Below are 19,697 nucleotides of genomic sequence, written 5' to 3'. Positions count from 1 at the left end.
ATCTATCTAATAAGGAAAGTGAGTTTGAATCCATTCAAGAAACAAATGCATTTGAATCCCTTCGACGAATGAGGATCCAACAAGACAAAGCCGCATAGTGTAGCACTGTGGGGAAACGACCATCAGCCTATGGGTACTTGTGTGCAGGATCAAAGCTGAAGACTTCCAGTAACATCCTCGGTCTGTCCCCGTCGCCGCTTTTCCTATCGCCACTGGAACTTAATGAAAAAACTGTGATGATGTTGGTGACAGTGTTGGTGTTTCGATTTGCCGGATAACCCGCACGAAGAATATTATTATAATGTGGAGAGCTATTCTCATAAAACTTAGGAAATTGTAAGACAGAATTCTGCTTTAAGAACCCGATAGATAGTTAAATCTAAGTGAAATGAACCTTAGTTAGCTGAGCAAAGTCTGTGGCTGTGCTAGTGCCAAGCCATTGCACATTTTTTTTGTGTTATCTATCTATATATATATATATATATATATATATATATATATATATATATATATATATATAATTGAGAATGTATGTCTGTGTGAATCCCTAAAACTCCAAAACTACACAACCAATTTCATTCAAATTTTACACATGCCTTACTTAGGGTCCCGGTTGTGTTTTAGTCAAAAACAAATTTTAACTTCTTGCATACTTCCAGCCCACAGCAACATCATATTTCCTCCACTATTTAAGTATTACGTGTCAAAAGTGGAACAAAAACACTCATGTCATTCGAACCGGAATCTCAAAAACATTGTTATTATTAAATTTATGCATTTTTAATCAATTTGGAGATCTTTGGTATCGAGTTGCAGATTTTTAACAATGCATTTGGTGATTATTTGCTTTATTTCTCGGGCAAAATTTACAACTTAGAATAAAAGAATAAAATTATTATTTCATTCAAAAATTGATGAGCTTTGTTTTTAGTGATGACTTGAAATGGTAAATATTTTTTCTAACTGTATTTGCTTGAAAAAAAAAACATACTTTTCTTTATATTAAGCAATTCATTATAATTACTTTTACGATGTGCCTAAATAAAAACCATCGTTATAGATCAGCATTTCTCAACCTTTTTCGCGATTTGGCTTCCCTTGGATATTGAAAAAATTTATTTCGGCTTCCCTGTGTTGATGAAAAATTTAATCCAGCTTCCCATGTATCTGAGATAGGCCGGCCGGCCCATGACAAATCTGACAAAAGTGGGGACCCACAGAACTACCAGCTCACGAACTGCATCTGAAAGTTGGCGCTTCAATCATGCTAAGGAATTTAGATGCTCCAATAATGTGCAATGGTATGTGGATGATTATCAAAAAATTGTGCTCCCGAGTTCTGTAGGCAACAATCTTGAATGAACCGGCCGCTGGCTAAGACATACTTATAACTCCCATGCCCCTTACCCACTCCGATACGACCTACAAGTTTAAACAGATGCAATTTCCCATCAAGCTCTGCTTTCCCATGACAATCGACAAGGCGCAGGGACAATCAGTGCAAGCGGTTGGTTTGAACCTGACAGAGCAAGTATTCTCACACGCACAACTGTACGTTGACTGTCCCCACGGTCTTTCTATTTGTGCACCCGAGGGAAGGACGAAGGATGTTGTCTACGAAGAGGCACTCCAATGATAACAACGGCAACTTCAACTACTCCAATTTCAACTCCGTAATTTTTTCATCGCCCTGCCAGCCCACGTAAGTCCAGTCTTGCTTTGCTCTCCTTACTAACTCACCTCTTTTTTTTTCTACCAAGATCCGTCGCCCAAACACCACTTCGTATCCACTTCTTCCTCTTTTTTATGTTTTCGTTTCTCTTTTCGCGTCGTTCTCTGACCAGATGAAACCGGGCTTAGCTGCTAGTTATATATATATATATATATATATATATATATATATATATATACTCATCAGTATTCATCTCATCTCATTTTATTCGAAGTGTAATTCACAAAAAATTTCTGTCGATAATGATTATATTGTTCTGTTTGTTCCTGCGGTCTGGCGGTTTTGTCTGTGTGTTATGCCCAGAGAGTTGATAATTCGAATGGAAAAAGATACATGTAGAAACAGAGACGAAAGAGACACAAAGAGAGAAACTGAAATAGTGGAATCAGGAAAAAGATAGAAACAGAAAACGCCAAAGAGAGAGATAGTCAATGTTATTCTGCATTTGTGTGTTCAAATCTCGGTCACAGTCGAAATGTTTAACATAATGAAACATTGTCCTGAAGATCTATAAATTGATTTATTAAAAGACATATCGATAGATAGTTAAATCCAAGTTAAATGAACCTTAGCAAATAGCTGTGAATGTTATACTTTTATCTTTTACGGGTTCCAGACCAAAGTCTGTGGCCGTGCTGGTGCCAAGCCATTGCTCATTTTTTTTTTTTTTTTTATAATGTTTAAATGCGTGTCGATATTTTGCGAGTAGACCGACATATACATCGGTAGAGGAGAAAGTAGATGTAATAGTTAAGTACACAGATAGATAGATAGATAGATAGATAGATAGATTACGTATGTTGGTAGTTATGTAGGTAAGTCTACAGATATATCAAAGGAAATGCAGATATAAGAGATATATTAATAAATACACAAATAGATAGCTGAATTGAAATTAAATGGATTTCTTGTTTGTGTTTAATATATAAACAATGTTTTCAAATACGCCGACTTACACCGTGGAATTTCCCGCTGGTGATATATAATTGTGGGTAATTCAAGGTGATGAACTAGCGAAGGGATGACTATATATTCTCTTCAATTTTAGGCGGCGAGCTGGCAGAAATGTTAGCACACCGGGCGAAATGCTTAGCGGTATTTCGTCTGTCGCTACGTTCTGAGTTCAACTTCCGCCAAAGTCGACCTTGCCTTTCATCCTTTCGAGGTCGATTAAATAAGTGCCAGTTTCGCACTGGGGTCGATGTAATCGACTTAATCCGTTTGTCTCTCCTTGTTTATCCCCTCTATGTTTAGCCACCCTGTGGACAGTAAAGAAATATTTTCTTCAACTTAAGGCGGTGAGTTGGCAGAAACGTTAGCACGCCGGGTAAAATGCTTAACGACATTTCGTCCGTCCTTATGTTCTGAGTTCAAATTCTGCCGAGGTCGGCTTTGCCTTTCATCCTTTCGGGGTCGATAAATTAAGTACCAGTTGAACGCTGGATCGAAGTAATTGACTAGCCTCCTCCCTCAAAGTTTCAGGCCTTGTGCCTATAACAGAATTATTTTATCTGTCTTTACGTTCTGAGTTCAGATTCCGCCGAAGTCGGCTTTGCTTTACTCCCTTTTATGTTCGATAAAACGTACCAGTTTAGCCCTGAGATCGATGTAATTGATTACTCCAGCCCACGAACTTGGCGACCCTGTACCAAATATTGAAATCAATATTTTCTTCAATTTGTTGTATCGGTATTTTCTTTGTGTTTTATTTCTCAGAAGAAAGTAATATTAGTTTCAAATTTTAGCACAAGGCCAGCAAGTTTGGAGGAGGGTCCAAGTCGATTAAATCGATCCCAGTGTTCAACTAGCACTTATTTTATTGACCCCGAAAAAATAAAAGGCAAAGACGACCTCGGTAGAATTTGAACTCAGCACGTAAAGACGAACGAAACGCTACTAAACAGTTTTTGCCCGGCGCTCTACCGATTCTTCCAGCTCACTGCCTTATCAGGGCAGAGTAAAATTACTGCTCTAAATTACTCTCGTATTTATTAATTTATTTTTCTTAAACCTTAGGACATATAAAAGCCGGTTATCAGGTCTCCTTGGCATGTCCCACGGAGATCATAAAATTCCCCTTAAACGAAATGCCGGTCCGCTGCAGGATTCAAAAGCAGAAATCTTGAGGGGAAGGGACAAGTCCTCCCCAGTATTTTGCTAGTACCTAACTTTCTCAACTCTGAGGGAATGAAAGGCAACGTGTCAACTTCAGTGGTATTTGAACTCGGAACATAAAGAGCTGGAAGAAATGCTGCCAAACATTTTGTCCGACGTGCTGACAATTCAGCCAGCTTGTTACCTTTGGGGGAAATGTATAAAATATTAAAATTCTTCTCGGTTTTATATGAAGAACATTCGAAAAATAAGACAGACATATTTGACGAGTTGTCAACTAGCTGTAACGTACACCAATCATACATTTACACATTAATCTAAATAGAATTATCGACTAAATCTAATGTTACCGCTAGCAAATCTAAATAATTTTGCTTCCTTCCATGCATTGCATTCAAACAAATCAATATTCATCGAACAAATCCACGCAAAAGACAAAGTTGCAAATATCATTTAAAACACCAGATATCCGAGCGTGACGCTCTGCAAATGGACGTTTATATCAAGGGGAAGTAACTATCTAGGCACAATGTGAGGCGGGATTAGAATTTGAAATCAAGAAATATGAAAAGGAATACGAAGAATCCACATATACTCTTTTACTTATTTCAGTCATTGGGTTGCGCCATGCTGGAGCACCACCTTGAAGAGAGGTATCGATCAAATCGACCCCTGTATTTATTTTTCGTAAACTTGGTGTTTATTCTGTCGGTCTCTTTGGCCGAACCGTTACGCTACCGAGACATAAACAAACCAACACACAGACATAGATGCATACAAATATATACATATATATATATATATATATATATATATATATATATATATATATATATGAGAGAGAGAGAGAGAGAGAGAGAGAGAGGTGAAGTATATTTGCCACTTAAATGCGGCTGACCCCTAAGGGTGGATGTTACTGTTGCTTTTAGCCCCAGGAGAACATCTCCTCCAGCTGGCTATTGACACACATCTCCTGGGGCTAAAAGCAACAGTAACATCCACCCTTAGGGGTCAGCCGCATTTAAGTGGCAAATATACTTCACCTTGTCGTGCAGTTACTGTTAAGAGCTCGTTCAGAGATTTAACATATATATATATATATATATATATATATATATATAACGGAAAATACTGATGCGATACGATACCGGGAAGATTTTATACTCCCTCAGCAACAAAAAGATAACAAGAACACAATGTTGAAAACACCTCAGCAACACGGAGGTATAAGAGGTGATGCAGCAGAAAATTGCCTGAAATTAACAAACGTCAAATAATAATACTTTCTACCAAAGGCACAAGGCCTGGAATTTGGTGGAGGGAGTAAGTCGATTACATCGACCCCAGTACTCAACTGCCAGTTGTATTATCGAACCCGAAAGGATGAAAAGGCAAAATTAACCTCGGCGGAATTTGGAAAGCAAAGGAAAGTAATGAAAAAAATCCACTTGTAAAACTCAGATGAAAAATGCTATCAACAATAAATTAATGTGTGAACATCATAAAACAACGACGAAAACTGAAAGAAGTTGGATGAATATTGAATAAAAGAGAGAAAATAGAGTGAAAGTTTAGATTCACAATACTTTAAAAAAAAAACTTAATATATGAAAACACGTTTGAAAACACTTTTGAAAAATTTCCGAGAATACAAAAAGCATTAAGAAAAATTGGAAATGAATCAATATTACTAAAAATTTATTGTAAGCATTAAAAGGATAGAAAATAATGAAAAACATGAACTGGGTGAATATATCGATGTCGAATGACAATGAGAATTACTGAAGCGAAATATATACAACAGATATTGTTATAAAAAGACGGAGACACCATGAATATTACTAAAATAGGACTAGAAACCTTGGAAAGGGTAAGAAACAAACGAAATATACTGAAAGTAATAACTGAAAAAGAAACCGTCCGGAAGTCGACTGAATGAATATGAAATGATTAAAGAACGCGGCGGCAATAGTAGTTAAGTAGGCGAAGATGTTGAAATAGAATGATATCAAAGGAGAAATAAAAGAGGTTTTCGAAACAGTAGAAAGGGTTAGAAAGGATAAGCAAACGGACAAATATATGGAAATATAAAACAGAAAGATATTAACTATGAATTGAAACAGATTGAAAAATGAGTGGAGATGGTTAAAGAGATCTGAGTATGATAAATAAGAGCTAAATGTATTAGAAAGGCGGTGAGCTGTTAAAATCATTAGCATGTCGGACAAAATGTTTAGCTGCATTTCCTCCGGCCATTTATGTTTTAAAATGAAACCCTACCGAGATCAGCTTTTACCTTCCATTTCTTCGGTGTCGATAAAATAAAGTAGCAGCCAAGTACTGTGGTCGATGTAATCAACTTGCCCCTCCCCTCGTAATCGCTGACCTTGTGCTAAAATTACTTGTTCAGGATAATGTGATCTCGTTTACTTATATGCCATGGAAGCCAGGGACGCGGTTTTATGACTCTTAGAGCTCAGAAGAAAGAAATGTCTTAGAATTTAACACATAAAGCGCAACCGGTTACGATCGTGGCTGTCAGACACAGGTCGACAGGCCACGATTAGACGCATTTAATTTATAGGCGTTTGTTGGGGTCTAATGTCACTCAAACGCTTCTATAACCCCCAGAATGCAAGAGGATTAATAGTTCAACTAATGACGTTTCAGATGATGTAAAACTTGCTACCATTATATAGTAAGAAGATATTTGAACTATCTTTTGTTTCTTATGTGTGCGTGGTAGTTTTATTTTCATAAAATGTGCTCAGCAGTCCATGCTATGTAAGTGAAAATCTCAGCGTTTTATGGGTCAACTGAAAATATCAGATATAAAAAAAAATCTTTGTGTTTAGGTTGGTAATAAGAACAAAACATAATGAGAAAGTATATAAAGGCACGCTTTGCAACTGCGTAGTTTCAGGTTCAAACCCACGGCGCAGCAACTTGGACATATATCTTCTACTATGGAGCTTGGTCAACCACTGCCTCGCGAGTGATCTGATAGATGGAAACTGTGTGGAAGCCTTTAGTGTGTGTTAGTGTCTGTGTTAATATCTTACATACACTAAAGCTTGTCAACCGGTGTTCGTTTTGTTTTGTTGTTGCCCCGTAAATTAGCAGTTTGGCAAAGAGAAAACAATACAATAACCCCCACACTTTGAAAATTGACACTGCGGACGATTTATTCGACTGAAAAACTCTTCGTGGCTGTGCCCCAGCATGGCCAGATTCCAATGACAGAAACAAGTCGAGGAAAGCAAACTTATGCACAAAATAACGGGAATAGAAAAACAAGTGAAGAGAAGTATGCAGAAGCAAACGAAAGCCAAAGAAAATACCGAACACTTTCGAAATGACTGAGAAGTGGCTGAATACGAGTAATCAAGCATAAGATTAATGGAAAGTGATAGAAAAAAAAACTGGTTTCAAATTTTGGCACAACACCCGCAATTTCGGGGGAGGGGTAAGTCGATTACATCGACCCCTAGTGCTCAACTGATACTTATTTTAGCGACTCGGAAATGATGAACGGCAAAGTCAACGATCGGCAGAATTTGAACTCCGAACGTGAAGACGGGCGAAATGCTGCGAAATATTTAGCCCGACGTGTTAATGATTCTGCCAACTCGCTGTGTGGTAAGTCGTTTGCTTACGAACCACATGGTTCCGGGTTCAGTCCCACTGCGTGGCACCTTGGGCAAGTGTCTTCCACTATAGCCACGGGCCGACCAAAGCCTTGTGAGTGGATTCAGTAGGCGGAAACTGAAAGAAGTCCGTCGTATATATGTATATATATATATATATATATATATATATATATATATATATATGTATGTATATATTTGTGTGTCTGTGTTTGTCCCCCAACATTGCTTGACAACCGATACTGGTGTATTTACGTCCCCGTAACTTAACGGTCCGGCAAAAGAGACCGATAGAATAAATACTTGGCTTACAAAGAATAAGTCCTGGGGTCGATTTGCTCGACTAAAAGGCGGTGCTCCAGCATAGCCACAGTCAAATGACTGAAACAAGTAAAAGAGTATATATTGATTTTAAATTTTAGTACAAGGCCAGCAATTTCGAGGAGCAAGCTAATCGATTATGTCGATCCCAGTACTCAATTGGTAATTACTTTAGCAACCGGGGAAAGAGGAAAAGCAAAGTGAACGTCGGCAGAATTTTAACTTAGAACATGAAGACGGGCGAAATGCTGCGAAATATTTAGCCCGGCGTGAAAACTATTCTGTCAAATCGCTACCTTGAATACGTCATATATTGAAAAGATGTTAAAGGAAAGAGATAACTATTTTTTAGACAGTTTCAAACAAGATAGAAATAAGTTGAAATCAACTTGATAGAAGATCGTAATATATGATTATTAAATAAAACAAGATATAAGAAAGTTTGAAAAATGTCTGACTAGTAAAATAAACGCTTCCTATTCATCTGCTTCGTTCTGTTTGGAAAAAAAGAAACAGAAAATAATTGAAAAACTTTGAAGCACACTTAATGGTGATCAAGAGATGAAGAAATCTGAATGGAGATGTGCTTAAAGATGTCAAACTCGAAAACACTGGAACGGCTGAAAATGTTTAGAAATATCTGAAGTGGTTTTAACAACTCTACAAACTTTCAAAGAGAATTTTCTCAAAGTAGTTGACAATATAAACAGAAAATATACCAAATTGTATTTGAAAATGTATTCAAAATTATTTCTTCACCCTAAGGCAGCAAGTTGGAAGATTTGTTGGCACGCCGGGTAATATGCTTAGCGGCATCTCGCTCGTCTTTACGTTCAGAGTTCAAATCCCTCCGAGGTCGTGCCATTCATCCTCTTGGGATAAATAAGTACCAATTAAGCACTGATATCGATGTAATCAACTAGCTCATTCTTTGAAATTGCTGGCCTTGTGCCAAAAAAAATTTGAAGCCAAAATTACTTCTTTTAGGTGCAGGAGTGGCCGTGTGATGAGAAGCTTGCTTCCCAACTACATGGTTCCGGGTTCAGTCCCACTGTGTGGCACCTTGGGAAAGTGTCTTCTGCTATAGCCTCGAGTGGATTTGGTAGACGGAAACTGAAAGAAGCCCGTAGTATATATATGTGTGTGCCTGAGTGTGTGCGCGCGCGAGCGTCTGTGTTCGTCTCCCACCATCGCTTGACAACCGATGCTGGTGTGTTTACGTCCCCGAAAATTAGCGGTTCGGCTAAAGAGAACGACAGAATAAGTACTAGGCGTATAAAGAATAAGTCGGGGGTCAATTTGTTCGACCAAAGGCGATGCTCCAGCATGGCCGCAGTCAAATGACTGAAACAAGTAAAAGAATAAAGGAACACCCATTATGGTCTTCGGGTATCGTTGACACATTACGTGTAGCACGTTCTGCTTTCAAATTAATCACGGACACTGAAAAGTAAATTCTTTTCTACTCTGGGCACAAGGCCCGAAAAGTTTGGGGGAGGGGACCAGTTGATTAGATCGATCCCAGTATGCAACTGGTAGTTAATTTATCAACCCCGAAAGGACGAAAGGCAAAGTCGACCTCGTCAGAATTTGAACTCAGAACGTAAAGACAGACGAAATGCCGCTAAGCATTTCGCCCGGCGTGCTAACGTTTCTTATTTCTTTACTGCTTACAAGGGACTAAACATAGAGGGGACAAACGAGGACAGACAAACGGATTTGTGGTTTGGGGGGGGGGGGGTTATAAGACCCCGTACTACCGATTTCCTCCAGAAATAGAGGCATCAGAGAAATGAGCCCCGCGAGGTGGAGTGATTTGTGCAGCGAGTGTCGCTGGCCACTCTCCGCCGCAACACCATTGCAGTCATCACTGCAGGGCGCGGTTGAGCACACCATCTGTTCTGGGGTATGTGGCCCATCGCCTTCTCCCTCTCCATCTTCTTCTGCTTTATCCTCCACCCATTTTTTTCTTTCTTTTCTTTTCCTTTCTCATATTTTTGTTGTTGTTGTTGTTGTTTTCTTGTTTCTTTGTATCTCTTTATTTATATCCCTGTTGGCCAATCATGCGGACCTGTGATCCATCCATCTCCCAGAGAAGTGGGCATTCAGCCATTCTTAAACAACAATAGCAAAATGTGGAGGAGTGCCACCTTGCATAAAAATCGAATCTTCGATATTCTCCCAAATACTAATAACTGGCCCGATTTCATCCTACAGCATGGTGAGGTACCTTCCAGCATTCCTGGTATTGCAAAGAATGAAAGGACCCACAATCCCGTCCCAAGTCATTCCACACCATACCGTTACCTTGGGCCGATTCTGCGTTTTTTTCAGAGGTAATACGAGGATTTTCTCCAGTCCGGTAGTGGCAGTTGTGACGGTTCACAAACCCACCGATGTGGAATACCGCTTCATCACTCCAAAGGATTTTTTTTAAAGAGATCTGACCATGTGGAGTGCTCAGCCACTTGCACGTTAATTTCACGAGCAGGCTGTTCTGTTGATCGGATCAACTGGAACCCTCGACGTCGTAACCGACGCAGTGCCAACAACAACCACCCTAAAACCTTACAAGGAAATTTTTCCTTTTCTTCTATTTTCAATCAACTAATACATTTTTCTTTCTAGAGCCGGCGGATTCATAAGGCCGGTTACTGAGTTTCCACGATGTAAAATTGACCAGGATCATAATATTATCCTTGAAACGGAACGCCGATCTTTTGTAGGGTCCAAAGCCAGCAGATATTTTTCTTGTCTGATATTTTCAGTTAAATTCTAAGACATTTCTTCCTTCTGAGCTCTAAGAGTCATAAAACCGCGTCCCTGGCTTCCATGGCATATAAGTAAACGAGATCACATTATCCTGAACGAGTAATTTTAGCACAAGGTCAATGATTATGAGGGGAGGGGCAAGTTGATTACATCGACCACAGTACTTGGCTGCTACTTTATTTTATCGACACCGAAGAAATGGAAGGTAAAAGCTGATCTCGGTAGGATTTCATTTTAAAACATAAATGGCCGGAGGAAATGCAGCTAAACATTTTGTCCGACATGCTAATGATTTTAACAGCTCACCGCCTTTCTAATACATTTAGCTCTTATTTGTCATACTCAGACCTCTTTAACCATCTCCACTCATTTTTCAATCTGTTTCAATTCATAGTTAATATCTTTCTGTTTTATATTTCCATATATTTGTCCGTTTGCTTATCCTTTCTAACCCTTTATGGTGGAGGCTCAATGGCCCAGTGGTTAGGGCAGCGGACTCGCGGTCATAGGATCGCGGTTTCGATTCCCAGACCGAGCGTTGTGAGTGTTTATTGAGCGAAAACACCTAAAGATCCACGAGGCTCCGGCAGGGGATGGTGGCGAACCCTGCTGTACTCTTTCACCGCAATTTTCTCTCACTCTTACTTCCTGTTTCTGTTGTGCTTGTAATTCAAAGGGTCAGCCTTGTCACAATCTGTGTCACGCTGAATCTCCCCGAGAACTACGTTAAGGGTACACGTGTCTGTGGAGTGCTCAGCCACTTGCACGTTAATTTCACGAGCAGGCTGTTCCGTTGACCGGATCAACTGGAACCCTCGTCGTCGTAAGCGACGGAGTGCCAACAACAACATCTAACCCTTTCTACTGTTTCGAAAACCTCTTTTATTTCTCCCTTGATGTCATTCTATTTCAACATCTTCGCCTACTTAACTACTATTGCCGCCGCATTTTTTAATCATTTCACGTTCATTCAGTCGACTTCCGGACGGTTTCTTTTTCAATTATTACTTTCTGTATATTTCGTTTGTTTCTTACCCTTTCCAAGGTTTCTAGTCCTATTTTAGTAATATTCATGGTGTCTCCGTCTTTTTATAACAATATCTGTTGTATATTTCGCTTCAGTAATTCTCATTGTCATTCGACATCGATATATTCACCCAGTTCATGTTTTTCACTAGTTTCTATCCTTTTAATGCTTACAATAAATTTTTAGTAATATTGATTCATTTCCAATTTTTCTTAATGCTTTTTGTATTCTCGGAAATTTTTCAAGTGTTTTCATATTTTAAGTTTTTTTTTAAAAGTATTGTGAATCTAAACTTTCACTCTATTTTCTCTCTTTTATTCAATATTCATCCAACTTCTTTCAGTTTTCGTCGTTGTTTTATGATGTTCACACATTAATTTATTGTTGATAGTATTTTTCAGCCGAGTATTTCGAGTGAATTTTTTCATTGCCTTCCTTATTTATTTATTATTATTATTATTATCATTATTGAGTGAGAGAGCAGTGCATGCCATCAAAGTGATACTGAGGTAAAATATACGAAGCCCATTATACCCATCATGACCACCCGTCTGATAAGGGTACACCAGGCACATGCATCAAAAACCATATGTGCGCGACATGGTGATCTCATATCAAGATAAATAGCGCATGACCTTGCAGGTGGGGCCCAGTTAGAATTTTCTTCAGGTCGGGTAGCCCATCCCGCTCAAAAGGTCCCTGAATAAGGTTTCTTTAAGGATGTTGAGCAAAACACCCATGTTTACAAAGGTGAATTATTCAAACCCTAAAGAATTCCTCTCAATACATGGCTATGATGCTCCCCCACTACTTCTGCTCGGGGTCAGAGATGCACATATCGTCAGCCACTAAGGGACACGCTCAACTAGTTACGGTCAAGGAACTGACAAGCAAATCTGTGGTATTGAGCAGAATATTTGCTGTAGCCCATCTTTTATACGAAGACAAAACAATGTACATGATAACACTTCCAATCAGTTAAGATCAGAAGCCATGAGAGCAACTGCTTGGTACTGCATCCGGGCATTATTGTTATTATTATTTGCTGTGGAATAGTTCAGACGTAATTTTGACCATGTTGTGTAAGTCTCTCTTGGAATCGTTGTTTTTTCACCAGTTTTGTGTCTTTATGTACGCATATTTTATTGTAATTTGTCAGTAAGGGTACCAGAAATTCTTTGGCTAGTGTTCTGTGTTAGCTTTAGCCCTTAGAGGGTAAATTTTGCCTCCTGAAAATAGCTCGGTGACGTTAAGAGAAAAAGAAATCCATGTTCAAGATCTCGGTGTCTTCAAGGAAGACGAAGTTTTTCCTTCTCCTTTTTCAATGGCGAAGTAATTTGCATGATGGGTGGTGACGGAAGCGAGCGCGAAAATAATAACAACAACAAGCTGACTAACGTCGGAGTACTCGGAGTTGGGAATACCACAGAAAAACTCGGCAGCAGCACCATCACCATCATCGAGTTCTTTCATATATGCCAAGCTAATTCGCCGGTGTCCTCTCAACTGGCAACAGAACGGGAGAATTCCTAGCTCTGTAAGTAATCCGGGGAGTAGTTACCCTAATAAGGAAAGACGCGAACAATGGGGACGTAATTGAAAATTTCCGGGCTATAACTCTTCTCCACACACACACAGTTTACGATTCTAGTCAAGATATTAACAAAGATGTTGGCATTCGTCGTCAAAAGTGTGATTCGAGGAAGCGCAGATATACGTATTTCGTCCAGGTCAATACTCAACTCCACCTCATGTGATTCATCATAAAGAGGGTAGGAAGTAAATCTGGTTTCATTGGGCTCAGATCAATTAAGAACAATCAAAAGCTATCGCTAGGGTTGACCATCGATTCTTTGGGGAAGTTATCAAGGTAGCCTGTTTCGATCCCGTTTTTAAAGACTGGATCGTTTCAATGCACAGCAGAATCTGCTCAGTGGTCAGAGTTAACGGCCACCAATCAGAACCGTTTCAGATCATACGCCAAAGATACACTCTCTCTCTTCCCTTTTGTACATACTGATCCCGAGCTACCACTTCGGAAACTGGAGCTGTTAGAGAACATCCCGCTCGAACTGCGACGTGGACGGACTGTGTATGCATATGCGGACGACGTCACCGGAATGGTGTTGGGAACCTCAGAAATCGGAGTGGTCAGCAACTACCTAGAGGAATATGAAGAGCAGACTGGAACAAAAATTAACCCAAGTAATCAGTGGGTTTGCAGCATCGCACCTGGAAAGACAAATCCATGCTGCTCAGCAGCGTCGTGTGACGCTAGTCGGATGGACAGATGGAATTTCTTGGGTTCTACTTTAGCCCACACCTCCAAGTGGTTAAAAACTGGGACGAGTTAACGAGGAGAGTGGTCACTCGTCCAGAAATGGGCCGAGAGGAAAGAGGAAGCGATCTGAGGAGTTGGGCAGAAGGGGCGAACGCGTATATCTGCTCTGTTATATATCAGCGGCTGACTGTCGTGCCTTGCTCCAGCTCGTATCACACCAAGTCAGAGCGTTTGTTCTTCCAGTTCTAGTGGAAGGGACGGATTCCACTAGTCAAGCGGTCCTTCTGCAACCAACACGCTTTGCGCAGCGGATTCGGTATGACGGGGCTGAAAATGCGCAGATATGCGTTACGGCAGCAGCAATTGTAGATATTCCTAACCAATAAACAGGCGTGGTCACACTTTGTCAAGTATGCCATTCCGAAATTTGTACTTGGGCTATGCAAAGACCAAATTAGCAGAATCTTCAGCACACCGGACGAAATGCTTAGTCGTATTTCGTCCGTCTTTATGTTCTGAATGCAATCGCTGCCGAGGTAACGTTGCCTTTCATTCTTTCGAGGTTGAACATTGGGGTCGATGTAATCGATTATCCCCCTCCCCATAAATTTGAGGCCTTAGAAGGGATTCAGGTGGCGAGCTAGCAGAATGAATAGCAGACCGGGCGAAATGTTCTAGGGGCACTTCTTTCGGCTTTACGTACAGAGTTCAAATGCCACCGAGGTCGATTTTGTGTTTCATCCTTTCAGTGTTCATAAAATAACTATCATTTATGTACTGGGAGCGATGAAATCGACTAACCCCTCATCTAAAATGCCAGGCCTTGCACGAAAAATTAATGTGAAATAAATGTATTTACTTCTAATCCGGTGCTCGCCATGCAGACTTTTGGTCTAAAGAAGAATTCACCTGATACAGGAGTGGGTTTACTTGTTTCTTCTTCAAGTTTATTAAGAAGGGGATCAAATTAAACACATGCAATTTAGAATCGAAAGGAAGCGACTTTAAGTTCAAATAAGCCGATTATTTTACTTGGAAGAAATAGGTAAACAAGGGAGGCAACTCTTATGGTAGGGGAGGTAATTTAAGGCGGGGATGTAAAACGAAAAAAAATATGGTTAATGGATATATTGTACTCAGTTGTTCCAGTTTGAAATATTTCTCATCACCATATACTCTTTTCAGTCATTTGACTGCGGCAATGCTGGAGCATCGCCTTTAGTCGAGCAAATCGACCCCAGAACTTATTCTTTGTAAGCCTAGTACTTATTCTATCGGCGACTTTTTGCCGAACCGCTAGGTTACGGGGATGTAAACACACCAGCATCGGTTGTCAAGCAGTGGTGGGGGGACAAACACATATACATATATACGACGTGCTTCTTTCAGTTTCCGTCTACCAAATCCACTCACATGGCTTTGGTCGGCCCTAAGCTATCGTAGAAGACAACTTGCCTAAGGTGCCACGCAGTGGGACTGAAACCGGAACCATGTGGTTGGTAAGCAAGCTACTTACCACAGAAATTTCCTTTGAGCACATTACGTACGGTTTATTGTCGGAATTTTTGATTCCATAGTTTCAAATTTTGGCACCGGTGGAATTTGAAACAGGGTTGAAAACAGTCAGAAGAAATGCCGCTCAGACGTTTTTACGAAGCGTTCACCCTTCTGCAAGCTCACCGCTGTAATAATAGTTGCAAAAGTCGACCATATCAACTCTGGTACGTGACAGGTACTCATTTTATTGTCATGAAAATATGAAAGAGGAGTCAGCCTCGACAGAATTTCAACTCAGAACGTAAAAAGCCGGGAAAAAATCCTGCTAAGCATTTGTTTCGAAGCACTGACCTTTATGCTAACCCGCCTTAATAATAGTAATAACAATAATAATTTCTACTCTAGGCACAAGGCCTGGAATTTGGTGGTGTTTCGCTCTTACTTAATTTATCGACCTCGATAAAAGGTGAAAGGCATAATCGACCTGGATGGAATTTGAACTCGGAACGTGAAGACAGAAGAAATGGCGTTAAACATTTCGTCCGGAGTGCTAACGATTCTTCCAGTTCACCTCAAGAAGAGGAAGTGTAGGAATTTACATAAAAGATGAGGAGAAGGGAGAAGGTGAAAAGAGTACACATAGCGTACTAAGTATATTACAACATGAATGATGTAGTCCTCTGGATTGGCCCTACAACTAGGGCCAATCAAGGAACCCCTACATATCGAAGATTACCCTGGACACCAAAGGCAACAAGCCCTCAACCAACTGCTGCTCTCCAGTCTACAGGCACATGCTTGTGAGTAAAGCCATTCACTCTAACCATTTTTTGCCAGTCACGCATCTTTTCGCCAATTGACTGCGAGGTAAAGTTTCTCTCTTCTTCCTCACTTTCCTTTTCCAAGTGGAATTTTTAAGTCTATGAAAGTGTTTTTTTTTTTTTTAGACATGTTTTCATGCCCCTACATGGACCGAGTGGATTTACACGGTGAGTAAGAATCAGATTAAAATGTGGGATAAGGTTTAACTGCAATCTTCTATATTCTAGAGACAGTTTTGCTTTTGATATTTCAACACCGATATAAAATAAGTAGCAATCAAATGCGGGATCGATTCGATCGAATTAACCAATCAATTGTTTGAAGTAGCGCGTTCGAGGTCAGATCGAAAAGTATCCGGACTGGTGCTATAAAAAAAGAAAACTACAACACGTATCAATTCGGTATTTCATTTCCTGCGCTGTAGACCCTCTGGAGCCACACACTTTATTCAGTGTCGTTTCCATTCGTGGAACTTCTTTTGGTGGGGATAACAAGCAGCTGTCTCATTACATTCTCTTGAATTTCCTGTATGTCTCGAAATCTTGTTCCTTTCAAATGGAATTTAAATTTTGGAAAGATTCTTGGCCGTAATAGTTTTCATGTAGTATCTCTTTCCAATATTTAAAAAAAAAAATCGATCAATACCAAACTGGTAATTCTGAGACGCATCTGTAAAGTTTGCTAGTGAAAGGGGAGCAACTCTGACTAGACTATATATTAACTATATCTATATCGTACTTTCTTTGGTAATTTTCCTACACGAAAGATGGTGGTTTTAAAGCTTATAGTATGGAGGTGGGGATGAGATTTGATCGACAAACCCACTTAGCCAAATCCTACGTCTTATGTCTATATTTACAAAAATGAATTATTAGGATTAAATCAAAGGATCGACTTGAGTAGATCAACTCACTTTATACATAGGTATGACAGAAGTAAATAGACATCCCATTGAACATCGTTTTATGTCGATTCCAACTCGTTATGGTTTATATTTTTATGTTTCAGGTCCTGTACGTGTCTGTTTAATCCTGCCATGTACAAAACAAGCTTTGAAACTGTCTGAATTTCAAAGAGGCCGTATTGTGGGTCATTCTGAAAGTGGACATAGCATAAAATCGCTGAAAACCTTGAGAACCCGCTTTCTACAGTTAATAGAGTGATTGTGCAATTCAGCAGAGAAGGGAAGAAGTCCGCATCACCTCACCCAGATCAACCAAAGCCCTCTGACAGGACCCTTCGCTTTGTTAAGAGAAGTGTGGAGGATAATCCTCATTGCAAGGCCTCTGACATAGCAGAACAAGTTGATGTCAGTCCCAGAACTTGGTTACTATGGCAGAGCAGCAAGAAGGAAGCCACTTCTTCAACCAGCCAATATCAAGCGGAGAAAAGATTTGGCGAGTGAGATGGAGACGCCACTAGCATTTTGGGACACTGTCATATTCTCTGATGAGTTCAGATTTGCTTCATTTCCTGATAGAGTCCCCTCTCTCTCTCTCCCCCCTCCACCTCCTCTCTCCCCCCTCCACCTCCTCTCTCTCCCCCCTCCATACATACCAAGCTTTATATCATTTACCAAATATATATGTGCAAAAATATATATACATACATACACAAACACATCCTCCTCTCTCTCTCTCTCTCTCCCTCCCCCTCTCGCTCATCCTCTACCTCTCCCCCTCCATACATACATACAGACCAAGCTTTATATCATTACCTCTCTCTCTCTCCCCTCTCCCCCCTCCCTCTCGCTCTCTGCCCCCCTCTCTCCTTCTCCTTCCCTCCTAACCCTCCTCCTCCTCTCCTTCCCTCCTCCTCTCTCCCATCCGTCTTCATACATACATACATACAAACATAGCTTTATATTATTACATCTCCCCCCCTCCCCCCCTCCCACCATACAAAATATATATGTGCAAACACATACACAGTCCAAGATTTTGATGTGAAAAGATTGCAGCCAGCAATGAAACACAGTAACCATTCTGTGATGGTCTAGGGAGCAATGGTTGATCAGAGCTGGTAAAGTGTGAGGGGAAACAATCTCAGATAAATATGCATCCATTTTGCAGAAGGCTCCTTCCAATCTTCTCCAAAATTCCATAGCCAAGCCAGTCACCAGATATAGATATGAACTCTATTGAACTTTTGGGATATAATGGACAGGACACTTCATAAAAAGAAAAAAGCATCTTCAAAGCCAGATCTTTTGAGATTACTACATGAAACTTCGCAAGAGAATATTCGTCATGCCTAATAGGGTCCCCTTGCATTGAAAAACGCATTGGGCATGTCTACTAAATATTTACATTATAACAATGAATAAATAATTTGAATGTATAATTTCAGATTTAAATTTTAATGATTAGAAGGGTGTCTAATTACTTGTCATGCCTGTGTATGTGTGTGTATATACATGAGTATATATATATATATATATATATATATACTCATCTCCTCCAAGATGAGGCTGTATAAATGCTCGTTCCTTGAGGTAGACACTTGATCTACAATCCCATGCCAAAAGCCATCAATGAGAAACTAAAAGAAGCCTATTGTATATGTCTCTTTGTAACGACAATGCATGATAGCTGTAAACGAGTGCCCCTGTCCTACAAGTGGTGCCCTTTGTTCCCAGTATTCTGCAAAAACATGTCTGGTTATGGGGAAATATTACCTTGCTTGGAAACGGCTGGTCGTTGGCAACATAGGAAGGGCATCCAACTGCAGGAAAAATTCTATGAAAGCCTGGGAAAGTGATAGTAAATGCTATGATGATAATCATTTGGCTCAATGCAAATGTTGCTGTTTTGTATTCGTATTTCGATCAATTGCAGTTTATCCCCAAACGTTTAATGTGGGGGTAGTAGAATGTAGCGATATTTATTTGTTCACCTCAGACTTGACAAAACAATTAGCTTAGATAGAAAGAAAAAGAGCAAGTTCAATCATTTTTTGTTTTTTGTTTTTCAAAAACAGTTTCGAAATGAAAAGAAAAAACAAGAAAAAAAAAAACAAATATTACAATATTAAAATAACAATAATGATAGTATGAGAAGAATTAAACACGGTTTTTGATAACTTTAACAAACAAGGGAAAACAGAAACTAAAGATAATATTGATTTCTTGATATTTCCAGATTTTCTTACCTGTAATTACATGTACGTAGATACATAAAACATATATCTATATATATTCACACATGAATAATTAGTATACACACACATATATATATATATATACACACACACATTTACATACATACACATACACAAATATTATTTGTATGTAATAAAACATCGACCAACTCTGCATCCTCATGTCATACCTAGAATATTCATTCACCTTATAGAAAGGTTCATGCAATATGCCCACAAAGACAATGCTTTATTTTCACATAGACATAGAAACAGACGAAGTATATAGATATGCTAAATATTCACGCATTCATGTATATATAATGATAGCATCTTCTCTGAAAC

The 19,697-nt window shown here is 39.5% G+C and overlaps 1 long non-coding RNA gene across 1 annotated transcript; it reads left to right on the top strand.

The window, feature by feature from the left end:
- The first annotated feature begins 490 nt into the window (after positions 1 to 490).
- Positions 491 to 17,735, top strand: LOC149131691 (uncharacterized). The gene is made up of 3 exons (XR_016237666.1): positions 491 to 1,702; positions 16,340 to 16,381; positions 17,223 to 17,735. It is a non-coding gene; the product is annotated as an uncharacterized LOC149131691 (long non-coding RNA).
- The last annotated feature ends 1,962 nt before the right edge of the window (positions 17,736 to 19,697 follow it).

The sequence above is a fragment of the Octopus bimaculoides genome, chromosome 20 (genome assembly GCF_046866305.1).
Source record: "Octopus bimaculoides isolate indiv1 chromosome 20, ASM4686630v1, whole genome shotgun sequence".
Taxonomy (NCBI): domain Eukaryota; kingdom Metazoa; phylum Mollusca; class Cephalopoda; order Octopoda; family Octopodidae; genus Octopus; species Octopus bimaculoides.
The sequence above is the reverse complement of the archived record's forward strand: the minus strand, read 5'-3'. Positions and strand labels throughout refer to the sequence as shown.